Source organism: Neodiprion lecontei, chromosome 7 (genome assembly GCF_021901455.1).
Source record: "Neodiprion lecontei isolate iyNeoLeco1 chromosome 7, iyNeoLeco1.1, whole genome shotgun sequence".
Classification (NCBI taxonomy): domain Eukaryota; kingdom Metazoa; phylum Arthropoda; class Insecta; order Hymenoptera; family Diprionidae; genus Neodiprion; species Neodiprion lecontei.
Genome location: NC_060266.1, coordinates 17,877,792 through 17,898,906, shown reverse-complemented (window position 1 = coordinate 17,898,906; position 21,115 = coordinate 17,877,792). Strand labels below are relative to the sequence as shown.

Here is a 21,115-nt window from a genome sequence, read left to right as displayed (position 1 = left end):
GGATGAGGCCGGATGGAAATAAGAGGTCAGAAAAGAGACTATAAAGTTAGGTTGGTTGTCGATCTAACTCTATTTTACTAGTTAGATTTGTCAACGCCACCATGTCAGTCTTCATCTTTTTCCCCCTAGAATTATCATGACCTCGGGTCGTTTCTCTCACGGTTCAACTTATCACGGCTGTTTCTTCATGCTAGCACTTTGACTTGGAACGGCTTGCATCAGTTTTACAATCTGAAATTATCTAATCTTTATTAAATTTCAATTATAAATATGCATCCTAAAGAACCAGAAAAATACAAAACCATATTTTTACCAACTCTGGTAAGGTCCACTTTTTCCGTTTTCACTGTCGAAGGATTTTAACACATTTTCGTTTAACCTGTCTTGTAGATGACGACCCAACGTCCATATCGTACTTGCTACTTTCTTCACGATGTAATCTGTAATCGACACTGAAGTCATTTCATGTTTAACTGAATGTAAGTCTATGCACTATTATTTTCTCTTGTGTTCTCTGTCGCGCTTCTCTTATATATTTTTTGTTATTCCTCTTTTATACTTCCCGGCTCTACATGCAAAAACTTTTAAATTCCATTGTAAAAGGGCAGCATTTTATTTATTTTTTTTCAATCAATGTTGTAGTTTGAAGAGCCCCCCCCCCCAAAGGGTGAAACGTCATGTTATGTTTTTAATTCATCGACCAAGGACATCAAGAAATCTCCCTAGATTCATTTATCTCGTATGTTCGAGAAACAACCTGTAAAAAAAAAAACAAGTAACTATCAGGCTACTGCAAAGAATGTGGTAGAGTTCGTGAGTATGAGTAATAGGTGATCAGTGACCAGAAAACATGGGGAAGACGTGTGGCTGACAGGCCAGAGGTAATACCTTTCATCAAGTATACTTCTAATCCATCTTCCGACAAGTCAACCAGTCGACTTATATTCCAACTTCCAATTCCAAATCTCAACAAATCAACTCTTCAACTCTGTAGAGCACAGAGCCAGATTGTCCATACTAGACGCCTGTTTCGTAACGACTGGTGGCAGCGGTGGGATTCTTGACAATTTTAAAAAAAATTAGCTGTTGATTGACTCTGATGTTAGAATAAAAGTCATGTATCTGAGCCTCTTTTGATAGCGATTCCTGCCCATTCGGAAAATTCTGTTGAAAGAGGCCAATGAAACGTCGCAAAAACAAAATTGAAGAATAAATTGTGAAGGCTGTTCACAGAAGTGGGTAACTTTGTAAAAAACATGAGTCAATTTCGATTCGAAGGTTATGGAGAGTTTAGAGGGTTCGATATGAAATGACCCGTGTGAAATGTGCTAGTTGAGAGAGGATCACCTCACTTCGATATCCGCGTAACGATGCGGTTCAAGTATAAAAATACATGCGCGTCGAGGAGGAAAAACGAATGCTCAATTTTCGAGAGATCATCCGATGTTAGGTACTTGGTATAAAACGAGGAGAGTATCAGGATGTGGGGACAAACAACAGCGTAAACGTGAGGCTAAATTTTTTCACTGATGAGTGCACCACAGAAATTGGCTATTATATCTTGGTGGTGAGGTTACGAGAGTCAGAGGAAATTAGGATGGTTGGTTGGGCAAAAATTGATGTTATTTATTGATATTGTTGCGAGGTAGTCGTTCATAGAATACTTATCGAAATGTTATACTCGTAAGCTGCGGAAATCTTTTTCAAACGCAAAAGAATAGAAAATAATGGACTTATAAACAATCTTTAAACTTTTAATTTGCTTTGTTTTCGATTCTTATGCGGGATCACTTTTCAGTTATAAACTTTCCGAACCATTCAACTCGTACGGGACTAATCTTGAAATGACCGAGACAAAAATGGAATTATTATAAAATTTTCTTAAGTTTGGAAAGATGTAAGACTCTGAAAAGATTTGAATATTAGTAACTTTAAAGTAATTTAATAAGAAATACTAAAGAGAAAATAAATTGTATGGCTTGTGATTCTACTATCAGCTAAAAACGTTCCCAGAAAACAAAAAATATTGAGGATCAAAAGTGGTTAATCCATTGCGGCACAGCATCTCATGTATGAGACACTATTTTTGAATCGGTTATTCAAGATGTACATTTTTGAGATATCGCTGTCATCTTTTTTTTTTTGATTTTGCGTGATTGGACTTCTAAGATATCAATGTTGATGTTGTAAGAGGATTATCATGATTCCGCGAATATAGTGAGCGCTATAAATAAACAAAGTGTCGAAAATGTCTATTTTTACAGAATAAGTGTAATTGTGGAAAGGTTACGGGGACTAGAAACGTGGAATTCGATAATCTTGGGTTTTTGAGGTCGCTAAAAACGAATCTGACGTCAAAATTTCAAAATTTGAAACAGCGGATACGATATGACGCACTGAATGTATAAAAATTGATCTGATTTGAAATTTGTTACTCGGAAGTTTTCGGGGTTGCTGAAAACGAATACGACGAATTTCACAATACGAGATGGTGAATCCAATATGGCGGACTGTAAGTAAAAATAATTGATTCGAATCATCCATATTAGATTTGCAGTATTGAATTTTGAAAATTTCTCAGATCTGACCTCATCTTTTAAATCAGCGAACTCGAGAACTCTTATATATCCAGTTTCAAGGAATTTGGCTGTAGGGAAAAATGAATGCTTCAAAGGGTTAATTTGGCATGGAACGCCCGTTATCGAAGATTCCTTCAGGGATACCGTAGTATAGAATAATAATGACAGCATATTATCTCAACGACCCGTTGAAAATGATCTCCCAGGGATTGGAATTTGAGGCATTAGAAACCAGGGCTTGTATTAACTGTCTGGAGTTTATATAGTTGGCAGCTTACCCCGTCTGGCTTTTGACCGTGATTGTATTACTCGAATGGGCGCATAATTCAAATGCTACAACGTTAATCTTACCTACACTTTACCATGGGGCAGCAGTAATACTCTATGGTTTATACCTCCCAAGGGACATTGCAGAGTAGTGTGGCTGAGCCGCAGAAGAAGCGATGTTTCTTTTTTACACTGCAGTGTTTTTCCACCGCTACTTACACGCCGTGTAATAAATTTCGCAATAACGTCCCGACAACTTTCCCGTAACTGTCCATTTCCGTATCGCAAAACCAGAAACGCCCCAGCACCAAACATCCGTGGAATAATGCTCAAAATCTATCCTACACGCCCGGGCTTAATTGCACATCCGGAAGTTAACGTAGCTACCGCGTCAAATTTCCTCCCGGTCATTTGTATCACTTAAGGGATGTCGCAGCTCGTGTCTAACTTTTTCTACTTTTATCCTCCTTTGTCGTAACGCCTGCTCATTTTTACATGACGGCAATTCGCTAATGGCTGCTTATCCGTCAACCCTGCGGGACCTCGACGAGTCGCGTGATATTCATATCTTACAATTAGCCTCATCGTCGTCAGAACTGATGTCTCATGTTGACCAATTTTTACCGCAGTCTCGTCTTTGGCTCGTGGCTTCTATGATTGATCGGCAAACGCGTTCGTCTCATTAGAACATTCCAATGTGAAAAACTACGGTGGCGGAAGGAAGAGAAGAAATAGAAAAAGAAAACAATTGAATGAATAAAAATATTTACGTTCTTACTCAATTCATGATATGTGATTTTAATTATCGTATCTCGTGGGAAACGATACAGTACGCGGTGTGATTGGATTTCCAGGGCACGTTTCTGCTGCTGAAACCAAAAGAATAACATATCATTGTTGGAAAAGTTGTCGGATTTTTTGTTTCTTTTTCCCTGTTATTAATCGCCTGAAATTTTTTGTTTTGTAGAAAAGATGGATTTCATGTCAGTATTGGGCTGGATCCGATTACAATTTGTAGTTAATCATATTTGTATATTATTTAAATTAACCATAATATTTGTAAATTGCAATCGGGGTGATACGAATTACAATTTGCATTTGAAATCTGTAATCGGAGTGAAATGAAATGCAAATCGCATGTGTATTTTTTAATTACAGAAAACGAAAATACAAAAGATGTTTGTGATTTGCATTTAGAACGGAACAAAATACAAATTATAGCTGTGTGTTATGTAAGCGGAAAAAAACAAACTAACAATAAGTTACAGTTGAAATCAATAAAATGGTTGACCTTTCGATAAGATCTGATACCATTTGATCTCAACTGGTTACCTAGTAATTTTCAAATAAATTACAGCGTATCAGCGCTCACTCTTCAGATGGATTCTCGTAATCGTTGATCCGTTCCGCACCACAATTTTCAGCGACTAATTACACTAGTCAACAGATGTTTTATTGCCTTTGATATTTGAGTGGCCTTAGTAAGATTCGGTGTCAACGGCTCTAGGAATAAGCCTAGTTTTTCAAAATTGGTTCCAGTTATTTATTTTATCGACATTTTCATACATGACTCAAAAACGCAATATTTAGATGAAAAATTTTATTTTTATTTCAATATCTTGAGGTTGTCAAATAAATACTATACAGTTTAACATAGATCAAAAAGTTTTTCTGTTGCCCTTATTTTTCCGTGAATTTTGTTGTTTGAGAACGAAGAATTTACAAATACAATCACGATTGTATTACAAACCATCTCCCTCCTTAAAATACTAGAATAACATAAAAACTAAAGCCAATCTAATATAATCATGATTTTATTCGTGAATTCTTCGTTCTCAAACACTAAAATTCGCGGATAATAACGGGGCAGCAAAAAAAAAAAAAATCCTTTTTTTTTTATTAACTCGTACACTGTATTCCACAAATCAAGTCTTCGGTCTTCGTTTCACGACGTTGTACAGAAACAATTTATCGCTATTGTAGGTTATAGTCCGAGAGAATTACCGGCGAAGCACTCAGAGTAGTTATTTTATCCTGCTGCATGGCTACAATGGGCTGTGAAATTGTTGGCAGAGGTCTTAATAACTCCTGTCACGAAACCAGGTTCCCACAACTCGTTGCGCTCCGCGAACTTATATTGCAAGATCCGTGGTGATTGACGATATCACTGCGTTTTCAGGCTTGCAATGTGCTGGAAAGTACACTTGGGGACAATGAATCTGAGACGGCTAATTTTCTACACTGCACGGTTATGCTGACAACCTGAATTTCCGTAAAAAGTAAGACTATGAAACTTGGAACACTCGACTTTTATTTTATTTATTTATTTTTTCAAATCGACAATTTTTTTTTCCCTTTCACAACCTTGCTCATTCTTAAGAACTTTTTTCGGCACGAATTTATTTCTATACATATTCGGGTTTTCGATTTTTCATTTTTTTTACAATACAGCTTCTCGTATATATGGTGTAACGGTTTTAAGTTCTTCTACAATCGACGGGATAAAATCAGATAAAGACACAAAAACATGAAATCAGACTTAATATAATTTTAGGAAGTTGTATTTATTTGTTTCTTTTATTTATTCACCCGTTCTTAAATTCGTGATTTTATTGTTATAATATAAATGGACACTACTCGTCGTAGATCTAACAAACTTATCCTGACAGTTTAAAAAAAAAAAAACACATAATAAATAACAAATAACACACACATGTATAAATAAAGAGATAAAACGTAGAGCGAGGAGAAAATTGTCCGTGAAATAAAATTGAGAAGAGAGAGGTTTTTTAGTGAGATATATAGATGATATATATAGAAGACGGTGACGATGTTTGAAAATGAATGAAAAAGATTGTGACTGAAGTCTTATGTTAGTACATATTTCCAATACGAATCGTTACAACGAACTTTTTACCTTTTAAACTTTCGTTAATTTGACTTTCGTGATTTCGATCCGTCGACCTTTTAGTCATTTGGAAATTTGACCTCCATCCCGATTGAACACTATTGATAGTGTCCTTGCAACACTACCTGGTGCTAAATTTTCCGATTGAATGCAAAATTTTTTTTATAAAGCAGACATTGGCTATAACTTTGAGATCGAATTTTTTGGAATAACACGATAACTCCCATTTGCGAAATGTCCTGCGGCGGATTATACTGGAAGTGCCTAAATGATCGATCTGTTTCGCCTCACCGCCCATTCATTCTGTTGAATTCTGATTTTGAAGCGATTGGTTGATTCCCCATTAATCGTCCCTGGCCAATTAGGCCGTTGGGTTTGTTCATTCCGAATCGATTCCCTTAAAGGAGCACGTGGTTTATCTGGAGCTATTCAAGGAGATTGGTTAGCCGACAGTCGATACTTTTGATTAATTTCATTACGAGCTGGTCCTACGTCATGGATTTACTGATACATCGTGTTTTTGTAAGCTCAGTAGATTTTTTTAAGAGTAGAAAAAATAAGAAATACACCCTAGAATTATGAACCACGGTTACAATGTCAACATTTCATTATTACAAGTTTAAAAATTAGGGAGACTCGTTCGTTTTTATTCTGCGATGGCTTATTCGTTCGTTCAGCAAAGTATTTTTCTTTAAAAAAAGGGGTTAATAATGCATGAATTGCTTAATAATAATATTTTAGCAAGTATGTATAATGTTTATTGCATGCATTTAAGAAGAAAGACGATATATAATGTATTTAATACTTAATGAATAACGAATATACGTTTTGCCGAAAATGCTAATGTGTGTCAATGATTAATGTTTAATAAAGTATGAATAAATTGATCATTGCCATTTTCAGACAACGAACCGATTTGCCAATAAACTTTTTAAACGAAAAGCGTCAGCTAAGGTTGAAAAATAGTAGTGGGCAAAACTAGTAAACGGTATCAATCGTTATCACTGATCGCAGAGACTTTTTATACTAAATGTATAAAATTTAGCTCTGACTTGTTTCGCGTTTTTTCAACCTCTAGATGGTCGTGTTTTTATTTCGACACATTTCGCGTGACTAATGCCAAAAGGGCGTATAAAAATTGTACGCCCTTTTGGCTTTTCAAAACCAAAAGGGCGTATAATTTTTTTTTTTTGTGCCAATCGTTTTGTCAATATATTCTAAGCCTAAAAATGAAAAAAAAATTTTCAAAGCCAAAAGGGCGTATATCTCAAGTTATAAAGCCAAAAGGGCGTATTATTTTTTTGATAATAATTTCTAATTTATTCCTTACTCAATAATATGCAATTTTTATTCAAAATTTTGAAAAATCTTGATTTTTTTTATACGCCCTTTTGGCTTTAGGCCGGCAATTTCCTAAAGCCAAAAGGGCGTATATCTTGAGATACGCCCTTTTGGCGTTAGTACATCGAAAAATTTTTTTTTGCAGATCTTTACGTTTCGAGTGATTTTAAGTCGAATGGCAAAAAAAAATTTTTTTATACGCCCTTTTGGCATGGATCCCTATCTAACTGCTGTAGTACGCCCTTTTGGCATTAGTCACGCGATTTAATACATTCCTTTACATACTATACATCCTTGATTACGAAATCGACAATTGCTTGCACAGTTGCAAAGCATTGAATGACTGTCTCACTTCTAAGACGCAAATCTCACGATTTACGTGCTGCTAAATTTCATTCGCGATCAAGCAAATGATACCGTGTTTTGCTGACGTGATCTCTGCTTAATTACCTTTTAGTTTTTGTATTTTGATTTTTATTATCTTTCTTTTTTACTCTTCCGTATCGCGTTACGCGACACAATTTTGTCTTATCCAATTTCTAGGAGACAGTTAATTGGCATCGTTCTTTTATTCCGTTTTAACATTTCACCGTATAACTTGATACTGTTATTTAAAAGTTTGAAACATTCTGAAAAGTGTCAGGTTTTCCAGAAGATTAATTTTATACTAACGAGGCCGAATATTGTGATTAACTTTAAAAAAAAAAAAGTAACCGTAACGGAATACCCTGGGGGATACGGTCCCACAGTGTTGTTAGAGTGTTTTTCAGTGGATCCTAAAATAAGTTATATCGGAGTGATATATATTTCATGTAATCGCTCAAATTCCAGTCAATTTTTTCGGCGTAGTTGTAAAATTTTTCCTCTGCGGTTTTACCAAAGTTACATTCGGAAAATCCACTCTAGTATTGCTAAAACATCACTAATTAATCGTTTTTTTTTAAATTCAACAAAAATATTCTCCCATTATTCAATATCGGTAGATTTCAACTATAATTTCAGTTACAGGTATTAATTCAGAATTCAGTGTAATTTCACTTGAGCACGAAACCTTTCCGATTTCGGTGTTATTCTAGTGACGAAGTCGAGAATTTTTATTTCAGTAATTTTTCGGTGTGACTTTGGTAAGCTTTTAATGCGATCACAGTGTGAAAAATTCTCAACTATACCGTGAAATCTGAGTGTAATCGAAGTGAAATCAAAGTATAACTTCGGTTCGATTACATTGGAAAGGAATACACCAGGGTATAACCGATACATAGGTTTGTATTTGAAATCAGGCGGTGATATGCGGAACTATTACAGCTCGTTGAGTTGGTATCCCTGCGGATTTGGGATTGAGAATATTACGCAGACGTTAGTTTGAGCTAGAAAAACCTTTCAGGCCCGTAAAAGCCCGTAATGTTTTCTGTATCCTGTATCTTTTTATACTTCCGAAACACATAACTTCAGGGGCTCTTGAAATCCGAGAGAAAAAGAGAAGTAATATAAGAGGAAGAAGAAAAAAAAAAATGAGACCGGCGAGATATACCTGCGTTGCAGATATACCATCTTCTTGGATTTCTTTTTAATTATTTTATTTATTTTTTATTATTATTCCGTTGTTAAATGAATTTTAACGTGTATTTACGTACACCTCATCCTACTACACGTGAACAATTTCGCTGGAGAACCAAAGTAATTCGCAGGCTGATATGCGTGAGGATGATATTTACACCTGATTTCAAGTTTCTGCCCATATTTCATGCGTGCAGGAATATTAACGTGATTCTAGAAACTTTTGATCAGAATTAATCACGATACCTATTGCACAATCGAGATACGGTAGGGACTCCGGCAATGCCGAGGGTGCGGAGTGTAAGGCTTCCATTTAGGGTCGTGTAATATTCCTACCCTTACCGACCGAGCAAACTCGACCTTCTTTTTCCTATATTAAATGAACAAACGAACGGAGAGGGTTCGAATTTTAACGGTGGATCGCTCTTTTGTGGAACCCTTTTCATTCGTTTGTTTATTTAATATAGCAAGAAAAACGGCGAGTTTGCTCGGTCGGTAAGGTTTGGAGTACTACATGACCATAAACTTGAATTTTACAAATTACCTTCACGAAACCAATGAAAGTAGACTGTATTAAAATTGAAGTGTGCAGATTAAAACTGACGTCCATATTTCTCCATGTGGAAAACTTTAATTACAACAAAAAATCAAATGAGAGAACTAATCTCGGTAGGCTAATGCGGTTTGATAATTTACTTTTACAGAAAAACATTACAGCTTAGAATGATATGGAATTGTTTCCAATTTTTATGATAAAAAGTGAGGTTATGTTGCGTGATAATGTAATCCGTCTGTGATTATTAACTATGTACTATTTTATTTCGATAAAAAATCACTGTTCATTTTATTTTTTTTTTTTGTCTTCCAATTGCTTAGTTCTCTAATTTAAATCGATACAACTTATTGTTAGTCAAGTTCTAAGACTTTTTATACGTTTTTAATATTACCGCACGTAAGACGTAACCGACGTACAGCCAGGTCAAAAATGTGTTGAAAGAACAACGAAATAAAACAGAGGTTCAAAAGTTATAACTGAAGGTAATCGAATTCAATGTAATTAAAAAGGACTACGCGGACCGGCCTAAAATATTGAAACCTGAATTTCACCTGTAATCACTTTATCATATTAACGAAGACGAAGAATTCACTTTGTTTCATTACTTTATCATCCATCAAAATAATCCAAAATACAACTCTGATGATTTGTTGAAAATTCATCTATCAATAAAATCACCTATCGTTTATCAGGATTGAAAGTACTTACAGAATAATGTGACTTACATGATGTAGTTGTTAAATTTTTTTTTGCGCCAAGGGTACTTCATTAATTATCGACGCAACCTGGTTAGCTTCGGTTACACTCTGTAAGCGTTTCTTTTTTCACGTTCCCGGTTCAACGATTTTTCAAGCTGACTGTACTTCCGATAAATACTTGAATCCACGTCGCACCCCGAGGACACTTCGGTTCGTTTAATTAGAAACACTTTTACCCTAATTTAGTACTTTCTCACCTCTCACCTTCTTTCATCGTATACGTTACATTTCGCTAGGTTTTCCCCTAACGTTACCTCACCTTTAATTTTGGCTCTGCTCCAAAGGATATTTCTCGTAATTTGCTTTGGATTGCCCTTAAATTTTTAGAACTGCCAACAAATCGTAGCCAGTATTTCTATAGCAGCATCCTCTTCAGGATTCTTGTTCATATTAAGAGTATTATATTCATTTCTGCCCCTTTGTATTCAGCTGAAGAGTAAAAAAAAAAAAAAAACAAAAAAAAACTTCAATCATAATCAAACGAAAACGAGGCGAAGGGTTAATCACTTTTGTAATTCGGTCTATGACTTGTGTAATCTTTGTTATCTCATGGATTGTAATCACGTGAAATCTTTGTAATATTTTGAAATGATTTCGTAGCCTTCATGTCGTCTTTGTAATCCTTGACATATTTGATGCGTTATATTATTGCAATCTTTCGTGATCTTTTATAATCTCTTCGTATCCATCAAGTTTTCTTTGTGATCGTTGAAATCCATGTAATCGTTTGTAATCTCCCGTGATCTTACGTAGTCATTTGTATTCTCTTCGTGTTCTGCAAGTTATCTTTGTAATTTACATGCAATTCTTACGATTCTGGTACTATTCGCAGTTACGTACTTGTAATCTTTGTAATCCATTGTAATGTATATTTTTTCTTTTTTGCAACCTCTCAAAATCCCTCATGTTATCAATGTAATCATCGAAGTCCTTGAAATCTTTGTCATCTATGCAATCATTTTGTATTTCCGGTAATGTTTTCAATCTCTGTAATCTTTGTAATCATTTTTTACTCTCTTTAATGCGGCTGTAATCTTTGTATTATTCTTTTTCCGCGGTATGTCGTCTTCAAAGCGGATCAAAACGAGAACTGCTGTCTTACCTACCTATCACCTAACATTCAACCGTGTGTTTGCACTCTCTACAAATACAAAAGACCGAATAAAAGTTTCTTTTAGATTTTCAGAGGCGGACTAAAAACGCTGCCGCCTTCTTGACTCACTCGAAACACGATGGCTAAGCCCTGTTGTGCCAGGTATCATGTTGTTGACAAATCCCTGAGCCCCTGTATGGATCACACGGCTTAGGTATCGAATCCACTTTCTGCCTTCAGATTCTCCTCTTTCTAGGTTTACGTCTCTTCTGTTGCAAGTCATTTCTATCTTTTTTGTACGTATGGGGCATTCCAAGTCAAATTAGCAGCCCGTGTACCTCACCGCCTTCGATTTTTAATTTTTTTTTTTTTTAGCACGATGTTCTTGCCAACCCAAAAAGGTAGCGGGGTTTTTTTCAGATTTTTTTAAGCCGGTGAAATTTAACAAAAAAAAAAATTGCAAAGCCGATTACGAAAACGTCATTTTTTTGGGTCTGAAAAAAATTCACACCGACTGTATGATTTGAAATGTGATTTTTGAGCACGACTCAATCATGGGATCTCAAAATTTACTATTTTTTTGATAAATCGCTAGTTTTTTCATGTCGAAATTTTTTTTTTTTTCTCCCAACATGTCTTGATTTTAATAGAATTCAGAATTGCATCATTTTCATGATTCCATGATCCATTTATACCGGGTAATAAAAGAAGGAGAAAAAAAAATAAATAAAATTAATTCCGACTTGGAAAAACTAAAAATTTGCAAAAATATAGTTGATATTGAGATCCCATTGTCGTGTGGTGTTTAAAAATCACATTTTAAATCATAGAATTTGTGCGAATTGTTTGAAAATTAAAAAAAAAATGGCGTTTTCGGAATTGGTTTTTCAATTTTTTTTCAAATTGACCAGTGACTTAAAAAATTTGAAAAAAGTTCCGTGACCTTTTTGGATCGGTAAGAAAATGATACTAAAAAATGAATGAAATAGAAGAGGATGAAGTACATGGGCCGTTTATTTGAAACGGAATACCCTATATATATCTATAGTATATAATACCTGCACTTATACCAATACCAATCCTTCCTGAAACAACACACAAGTCACGTTACATCATTTCCATAACGTTACAATTTAAACGTAAATCGTACAACGGATGAACTTATTGCTACTGACAGAGTGAATGAAGGTGCTCTTGTTCCTCAAATTTTTACAAACAGCAGCGAAGAAAGAATCACCGCGAATCTATAGCCCCACTTTATACATTATATGTGTATTAAACTGTAATGAAATGAAAAGTAAACGATTCCTGTCTTTGCAAAAGGTAGACAAAACAAGTATCAATTTATATTTATAAGCGTAGAAATATGTACAATCTACATATACAAATATATCTTACGACAAAAATTGAGTATATGTAAAGGAAGAGAAAAGACTGTGGCACATGTATTTCAACATCAAATTTACCCAACAAAATCACATATAATACTATAAATTTGTTCAAATTTAACTATCACAGAATCATGTATAAAACTAATTTCCAACATCGATTACCCCTGCTATTCCCATAATATTTTTAGTTTGCGTACGTTTTTACCTGAATTTTCATGCCACTGCAGTTTCATAAATTTATTGATCGGGAAATGTGTAAGAAGTATAATGTGTCTGTGAGCTTTCAAGCTTTTATCCCCTTGCTTTTCCATGTCATAATGATCATCACGATATTAGAGATTTTTTTGCCCTTGGTAGAGATGAAAAAAAAAAAAAAAACCTTGGGCCCCAGTGTATCTAAAACTCATGCAAAAATCAGCGTGCGTATGTTTGCCACATTTTTTTTTATGGCTTTGTTTGATTACACCATACCTGCGATCGGTTTATGAGCCATTTGGTAGGCGATAAAACTGGTTGGGAAAGATCGGACGAAATAAGGCTCGATAAAATTTCATCGTAAGGGGAAATTGACAGATAAAATCACCGGTAAATTTTTATCTTCAATTTTGAAAAAAGATGCTTTGAATAATATTAACAAAACTGAGAGAAGCGGTATTTCATACGAAATATACCAACCGCTGAAGAGCCGACATCAAAACAGGCTGTGCACGGTGATTTATATAATTTTTTCGAGACTTAAGTTGTTCATAACTGTGAAAATATCAGCCCTGTGGGTGAAAAGATGAAATGTGTGTCCCCCTCCTTTGTCGTCGGTAAAAAAATAAAACAAACGAACAAAGTTTAAACGAAATGATGATAGCCTCGAGGTTGATAAGTGTTACCATTTGCCATGCAAATTTTCTTATTGTCTTATTTATATTTCTTTTTCTTTCAATTTCATCGACATTTGTCGTAAAAATATCCCACATTTTCTACCGGGCCAAACGCTACGCGCATTTCTGGTTCGTATGTCGAATTATTCAACGAGGGCGAGAGAAAGAGCGTGAGAGAGAGAGAGAACCGAATACATTTTTTACTTCCAACGTCATCAACCGAGGTTGTGATGCAGGGAAATTGTTAGTGTTGGAGACAGAACGGAATATTTCATATTACATTTGTTCTTTGAATCTTTACATTTTGAAATAGAGCTTAAATCTCCGTCGCATTTTACTGAGAAACAGCTGTATACGATACCGCAATTTTTATTCTTATCCTGTTGTTGTCTCATTTCATTGAACAATATCAGTTCATCTGTTTCTAACGTGAAAACAAATTAAATCGTTATACATTTTGGAAAGATTTTTTTTTTCGCACCTGTTTAAGTGCGAGTAAGAGAAAGAATCACGTGGCATAAGTTTCAGGTTCGCCACGAGCTTTTCGTTTCCTGGGAATGCGTTTTTAATCGGGTTACACTCTGCATTCGAGTAATTGTTTGTTCTGCTACTGTGAACCTGGTGTATAAATGAAATTGAACAATGCTTGTTCCAGTAGTGAACATTAGTTTAGATTTGGCTCAAATCGTTTTATTTTGCATACTGTTCGTAGAACGATGCACGATCACGTGTTCGGTTCGGAGTCATTCCACGGATTACACTACACGCAGTATACTTTGAAACATCGCTGACCGACTGGATCGAACTTCCCGATTTGTATGCAGGTATGCATGACTATAAAATCACGAATGATTCAAACGGGTACACTCACCGTCACGGTATCTGCCGCACCTGGAACAGCGAACCGAAGCGACACTTTCAATTTAGGTTGGCGATAGCGTAGGTAATGTAGGGATCTGCTAATTCGAGCGCGTATTCGCTCACTAGCTTCGTATTTTAGTCCAGACATGACAGATCTGAATTAAAACTATTTGGGATATGGCTGCATTCTTGTGTATAGAGATTTCCGATTCTCAGGAACTCAAATTTAAGTTTCCGTAAGAAAATGTTATAAATAAATGATGAATGACTTGACCATTGTGCAGAGCGGAAGATTCTACGTCGAATTATGTCTTCGTATGTCGGAAATAGAGTCGAATTAACAAATTAAGAAACCAGAAATTATTTCACCAAAAATTCCCCAGATGCCGTCGATAAGTAGAATTTCTTTTTTCATAATTTGTTAATCCGACTCCGTTTCCGACATTTAAGGACATGGTTTGATGTAGAATTTTCCGCTCTACACGATGGTCGAGTCATTTTTCATTAATCAATAGCAGTTTTTGAGGAAAACGCAAAAAACCTCAAATTTTGCTGTTTTTTCGAAACGCCGTCTGTGCAGTTCAAAAATGACTTCAGATTCGAGTTCCTGAGGGTTGGAAATTCTGTTATACACAAAAATGCAGCCATATACCGAATACTTTGAATTCAGACCTATTTTGACCGGACTATTTTGCACGCACTCGAGTTAGCAGATCCCTACATTACCCGAACTATTACCAACCTAAATTGAACATGTCACTTCGGCTGCCTATTCCGGGGGTGACAGTGGCTGTACATGACGTTCTGTGAGTGTGCGTATTATTTATGAAGAAATGTTTCGCTTTCATTTTTTCTTTGCTGTCCTTCAATACTTGTGAATTAAAAATGGGGAAGGTAGGCTTTGAAAATTTAACACCGTACTAGAATGAGTGTCAGTTCTTCGAGACAGTTTTCAATTAACCAAGTATCCAAACAAAGGACAGAGTAAATTGGGTTCTCACTCGCGGGTGAGAAGTATTTAAGCGAAATGAGAAGCCGTCACGCGGTTTCCTTGGTAATGGCGCAGGATCTCTGTCACGCCATCCACGAATTAGAGTCATATTTTACTTATATATACAGACATCTTGAGAAACCATGTGATCTTCAAGTCACCTCCGGGAATTTCAGTCGCGCAAAGGACTGTCTTAAGTTTCATTTCGGCGAACATGTTTTTTGTATTTTCGGTTTCAAAGAACGTTGTAACAAATAAATAACAAGCAAATAACATTGCTAGTGATTTTTCAACCGGTTTTCCGTTTTACCCGATACGTGATCCTGACGGTCCAGCCGATTTATCCTTAATTACGCAACAGCGGAGCAAATGAAATGAACCGAAGAGATTAAATTGTATCCTCGCTCGTACCGAGGTTTAAGCAAAAAACGTGTTTTTATCAGAGCGGCAGGTTCCTCGTTTCGGGAAAAAAAAATTAGGGGCTTATCGAGGCACTGATCCTGAGGCATAGAACAACTTCTCGTTTTTTGCAACGCGGAATTTGGATCCGGTGAAATTATTTATACTTGAAATAGGGAAAAAACCGAATATGCTTACAGCCAGCAAATTACAGTGTTTCGCGATAATAAGGATCGTGATTTACAGGGTTCCAAGACCATTCTTTTTCAACTATATACTCGATGCACTTCAACTCCAGCATTAATGTCATTCACGTGTGTGAAATGAATATGGAGATGTGAAAGCACGTCGGGGAATCGCAGGAAAGATTTTCTCTTGTCCCGCGTTTTGCTTGAAACTATTAAAACTTGCATGAGAAAACGGATCACATTAATGTGTAAGGGTGGTCGTTTCAAACTCGATTCACTTCCGAACATCACGGCTGTCGGTTGTTTTTGTAACCTACAATGAACTTTTACCTGCTTATTATAGACTCATCGGAATGATCTGTTCTGAATCGAATTCGAACGGCAAATATTTTTCATCATTTATCATCTTAGGACATACTTCAACCGTCATCTGAAAGAAACATTGTTCATTCTAAAATTATATTTCGACTGTGAACCTTTAAACAGATCTTTCATTTGAATTTATTTTGGGAGAACAGACTTCTGACTTGGAATTCAGATGTCGACGAATACTGAAACGAAAATGTCAATTCAATTTGGCAATGGTAAATTTGAAAAAATGTTGAATTTTTAAAGCCGTAAAAGTAGTTTTCTGCATATGAGGTTTACATATGAATTGCGTTTTTGTGATTGCGTTATTTCTCTAGTCACAATATTAATCACGCGATTTTTGCGTTAGGTCATATAAGCAACACCGAAATTTTTGTAATGTATCCAATCAAAAGGTTGTGGAACGATTAAACAATATCTTATTTTACAGGGTCATCACTTTATCCCATGGACCAGAGAAAGGTGAGTTCGAATTGTGTTCTCGTTAGTTAAAATGGTGTTCAGTGGTCCTAGAAGACGTTGAGGTCCTGGAAATGTCCTTGGAATTTTTCGTCTGTCCTAGAGATGTTCTGTTCTTAAGGTTTACTGCGAATTACACATTTATTTTCGTTCACTGAGTATCTGTTTTCAAAAAGTCGATTCGCGCATCGAATCGTGTTCCTAGTTTTTTCCTACTAACGGCTTGTAGTAGAAATAACGTGTATCACGTATGTCACGCTGATTATGTACAGCAACCTCTGCGTTCGTGTATTTTTATTTTTCCCGAATGTCCTTCAATAACCTGAAAATTTTCTTGAATTTTTTACGGATCTTTTGCTGAACCCCACGTAGTAGATAGTTTTAGTGGTTATCTAAAAGGTCGCAGGTTCCAGATTACACAGGTATGAAGAAAAATATTTTATTTCAGCTGTATTGTATGTTTTTGGTGAATATTATGTTTTCGAGTGTGATGAATCCAAAAATGACTTCCATTTCTCACCATTACGTACAGTATTTTTGCAAAATACAAGGTTTTTGCATGAAAAAAACCTCCATTTCATTACAAAGCACTGAATAATATTTACTATAAAACTAAACAAATAATTTCTTCATGAAACGTAAGTACTTAACATTTCGTATTCGTTTTTTTCGCCTGCGAAACCTTTCCTTATTCTCTTTTAAACTTCTTCGAACACGCTTCCGCGTTTCATTTTCTCTTTCTCTGTTTGTATTTATTCTTGACTCTTACCCTGATACATATTAAATTAAATTAAGCAATCACTTTTGCATAGGATTCTTAGAATCAATAATAAGATACCAGATTACGAGTTAAACAAGAGCTTCACTCTAAACGAAACCACACGCACGAGTTCAAAAAAAAAAAACCTGACGTGATGGAATTTTTTTTAGTATTTTTCACCGTTGCAGTGCGTAAAAGTCTACAAATAAAAAAAAAACAAAAAAACAAACAGCATAAAAAACCTGTGTATTTTTTTGCTTGCAGACCTGTGTTATAGACCTGACAAACTGGTGATGTATTTGCTGTCGTAAATCACCCTTGTTGCCGATCGAACTGCTCCTCTCTCTCCCCCGTTTTTTTTTTTTCATTTTTTTTACATCTTCTGAGACTGATTCATGTCACAATCTTTCGAGTGGCCAGCTGCATATTTTCCATAAAACTATATGTTGCAATAAAAAGATAGTATTTTTGTATTTTTGCAAGCTTCTCCGTTCCCGCCAGCCAGAGTGAAAGTATTCGTGGATAGATTGTCACCAGTTTGCTGTAGCAAATAACCCGAGTTCCACGCGCATTATTACCACCATGTGACCACCACACGATATTGCACAAACAGATTGAAAAGCTTACGCGGGAAAACACGGCTTTCCTTTTGCTAGCAAGATTTCAGACGGCATATGATATATCCCTAGCACTTTGGTCGAGTTCGACAAGGTGGGATTACAAGGAAAATCCCAGAGTTGACCTCGATGGATTTTGGTGATTCTCCGCATAGTGGAATTCGATCCCAAGCGAAATACTACGTATTTTGATTTTTAAGAAATTTTCCGTGTGTTCCTACGTTAATATTGTCATCTTAGATGATTTTTTATGAGAGCCGCGTTAGTCATACTTTACGAAAATATTTCATAACCTTAAATCGGTTTTGTGCACATGGTCTGCACGAATTGTTCGACTTTGCCTGTTTCCAGTTGTCAGATGAGATGGTGGTTTAGCTATTTTCGAATTCCTAACTCGCTCTCAACATTTCAGTGACACGAATTTTCTGCTTTCGTCAAACTGAAAATAGTCATTCGTTGAAAAATTACATGTCCAAACCTTGAATTCGGTCATTTTTACAATCAACAGATTGTAAAAATGAAACTTCGTACCCTTTGCACATGATAGAACCTGATTATCTTTTAAATCCTTATTCAAATCATTTGTTTCAATGAATTTATATCAAAAAGCGACAGTTACCATCAAAATACTTCATGGAAACTTTATAGTTTTTTGAATGAATGGAACCCTGACGAAACTCTATATTAAGACGCGTACACGTTTTTTTAAACACAACACGCTCAATAAAAAATCTCTGACATCCTAACGTATCGACGTGTCCTTTTCAATTAAGCGCGAATAGTCAGTTTCTATTTGGTCTGACTGATGCGCAGTTGAATGGTTTTCCTTTCGATCAGCTTTTTGCTAGAAATTGATACCAATAAGTTGAATTAAGCCCCAAATGGATAATGAATTCAGGTTTTGGAACGTTAGCCGGAGATTTTATATCACCGCTAATTGTTAATCTCTTCATTCGCTTTTTCCGAGCGAACTTCCATCAACAAAGGAATAAGCTCGTAAGCCATACCTTTGGCCATTCTCTAAATATTATTCAAGTTTCAAAGTATACCGGTCAGCTTTTTCAACCACCTCGTATTTTCCATAATAAAACCCAAAATTACTTCCATCTTCTGTATTCAGCACTGATGAAATGGATCATGTTGAAGTTAGTGTTACGTTACCGTAACGATTTGCGCTGTGGAAAAATCGTTATTTCGCAATTTTGGAACGATTTGAATTCCAATAAACCGTAATAAAACAAAACATACTCATATTTTTCAATCCTAGTTCCCTCAAAACCACTATGTAAAAATAATGAAATAGTGATTTTTTCCAAATGTTTTCTTTATGGTAACGTTACTGACTTTAACCTCGTTGAACTGGGTCCACTTGCCTCATTGGGTTGGGTTTCTGTCGAAACTTGGCCGCGAAATGTCATCGAAATGGCATTCGATTGTCTGCTGGTGCATGCATCGGAGCAGTGTTTCGGATCCGTTATATCACACGATGAGCGCTAATTACTTGCGACATTGCCTTCGGGGCACTGCCATCATCTGTTCCATGCGGATGATCTGGTCATATGCACGCGTTAATCTGCGCCAGAGCAACTTGATGATTACACGCGTACATTAGAGATGAGAACATTCGTGTAGTATCACTAGCAGACGATAGCGAGCATGATGAATTGACCGAGGTTGAACAAACGAAATGATTTTGAGGACTGTATCTTTCTTTCTAATCATGGTTAAATTTTTATAGGTATTTATCATTGCCCGGAAGTTGCGGCCATTCATATTACAATTTAATTTCCAACAAACACTTAAAGTAACCCTTTTCACGGCAAAGGATCTAACATTTAGAACTACGAGGTTAGGTTAGGTTTGTTGACGCAACGATGATGGCACCATGTTTTCCCCTAGAAATGTAACCAGGGTTGAGTTTCCTTTCACATCATTTTCGATCAGTGATCCAACCTTTCTTTCTTCGTCCTTGTTTCTGGTGCGACGACGTGTCTTTCGTTTACATCTATTATTGTTTAACAAACTGTTGAACTTTGATGAAGTAGCGTCACCGAAAGAACCAGATAAATAATCTTGAGTATTAAAAATGTAACTGATGATTGATTACGTTGGATTACGATGTAAAGGTTAACAATAACTTGTTACTATTTGGATGATGACTGAGCTGACTACTTTGGATTTTGATTGTTGTTAATGGATAATATCTCGGTTATGGAAACCTTATATAAATTATACCGCTACTGCGCTTCTGTTTTTCCTTTTCATTAAGAAAGTTTCGCCTTGTATTATGTTACTGTATTAAATAAATATTATTTGAAACGTTAAAATTTGCGTTTGACTTTATTCACCTTCGACACCGAGAAACTCTACACTTGCTGCCATTTTGTGATAATTCTTTACATTATTTTCGCATTCTTATCTATTTCGCACTCGGGGAATATCAATTCTGGAACTTGATTAACTTTTCTACGCCCTCCTTTTTCGCGATCTGTCGTGCAGCTGATGAGATTGCCAGAATCATTGTATTCATTTCAACATGTCGAATGCGGTCAACCTGCGTTAAACAAATTGACACTTGGCCGCGCTCATCCAGAATTCCCGACGATTTTAGGACGGCCCTCTTCTCCCTTTATGCTTCCGTGCCGTTCGTCGCGACAAACCCTGAGTTCAATGTCACTCCGACCCCATCGCACCGAGTGGAAAACTTTATTCCATTATGCCATTACGTATCCAGTTACCCGACCCACGGAAAGAGGAATTCACCAAATCGCTCGGAGAACGAGTCACCCGCTGATATATATCCCGGATACGCGAATGTTCGTACAGGCGATGAAGAATCGAGATCCATCACCACGTTTTTCACTTTTTAATTTACATTAATAATTGGGCCCAATTAACAATCTCTCCAGAATTTTTTCCATTGTTTACCGTTGGGACAATACTGCCGCATTAATTACGAAGTTTAAAGTTAAAGGTAGTTTGAGTAAAAAATCGCATTGATACATTTTCAGGTAATGGGAAATTTCTGAAACTGCAAATTTCTTTTTCTTTCAATTTGTTTTCATAAAAGCACATTTTGACTATAAACATTCACACTTTTCCAAAGATACACCTTTTTTGAAATTTGCGAAAAACTATTTTAAAAAATG

General features: G+C 35.9%; 1 protein-coding gene across 10 annotated transcripts in view; it reads left to right on the top strand.

Moving 5' to 3' along the window:
- LOC107224281 overlaps window positions 1-21,115 on the top strand; it is a 305,837-nt gene that overhangs the window by 77,201 nt on the left and 207,521 nt on the right. For 8 of the 10 annotated variants that reach the window (XM_046745084.1, XM_046745077.1, XM_046745079.1 and 5 more), the window contains one exon: window positions 16,561-16,592. The exons of the other annotated variants lie outside the window; for them this stretch is intronic. The gene's annotated coding sequence lies outside the window, so the exon portion shown is untranslated. The remainder of the gene's footprint in view (window positions 1-16,560; window positions 16,593-21,115) is intronic. 10 annotated transcript variants of the gene reach the window in all.